Source organism: Ornithorhynchus anatinus, chromosome 4, assembly GCF_004115215.2.
Source record: "Ornithorhynchus anatinus isolate Pmale09 chromosome 4, mOrnAna1.pri.v4, whole genome shotgun sequence".
NCBI lineage: Eukaryota > Metazoa > Chordata > Mammalia > Monotremata > Ornithorhynchidae > Ornithorhynchus > Ornithorhynchus anatinus.
Window position 1 is genome coordinate 105,797,683 of NC_041731.1, and position 776 is coordinate 105,798,458.

At 41.4% G+C, this 776-nt stretch overlaps 1 non-coding gene across 1 annotated transcript; it reads right to left on the reverse strand.

Moving 5' to 3' along the window:
• Positions 1–315: 315 nt before the first annotated feature.
• LOC114811779 lies at positions 316–453 on the reverse strand. The gene has a single exon (XR_003759475.1). It is a non-coding gene; the product is annotated as a small nucleolar RNA SNORA7 (small nucleolar RNA).
• Positions 454–776: the final 323 nt, after the last annotated feature.

The following is a 776-nucleotide window of genomic DNA, read 5'->3' on the forward strand; positions in this document are numbered from 1 at the left end:
CATTTTCTTCATTTATCCTCCAAAGGTTTCTTGACTTTGTGTCAGTGAACTAGATTGTAAGCCACTCAAGGACAGCCTTCATGTCTACCTTGTCTTGTCTTATGCTGTCGAGTCGTCTCTGACCCATAGTGACTCCATGGACATGTCGCTCCCAGAACGACCCACCTCCATCTGCAATTGCTCTGGTAGTGTATCCAAAGAGTTTTCTTGGTAAAAATATAAAAGTGGTTTACCACTGCCTTGTCCTGTGTGGTAAACTTGAGTCTCCACCTTGGACTCTCTCTCATTGCCGCTGCCCAGCATAGGTGAGATTTGACTTGTTGTAGATTGCCTTCCACTCTCTAGCCACTGCACAGGCTAGTAATCAAATGGGTATGCCTCTGCTTGACTCTCCCTCCTGTAGCCGAGACTAGTAGAGTACTGGAAACTCTCCAGGTGCAATCCTAAGAGGGAACATCTCTACCTATACTATTGTATTCTCCCAAGCACTTTGTACAGGTCACTGCACAGAGTAAGCACTCAATAAGTACCACTGATTGATTGATCACCAGTATATCTAATTTGAATAATCATTTATTTTGGTTTCCCAGAAAACAATTTTTTTTCAACTTTTCAGAGGCAGAGGAGAGACAAGTGAAAACTCTTTTTTATAATGCTTTTATTACCTAAGTGTTCTTGCATTACTTTAATCTCATTTTTGCCCTAAAAAAATCCAGTGTGGTAGATATGAAGATAGGTATTATCACCTCCATTTGTACCTCCAGATGAGGAAACTG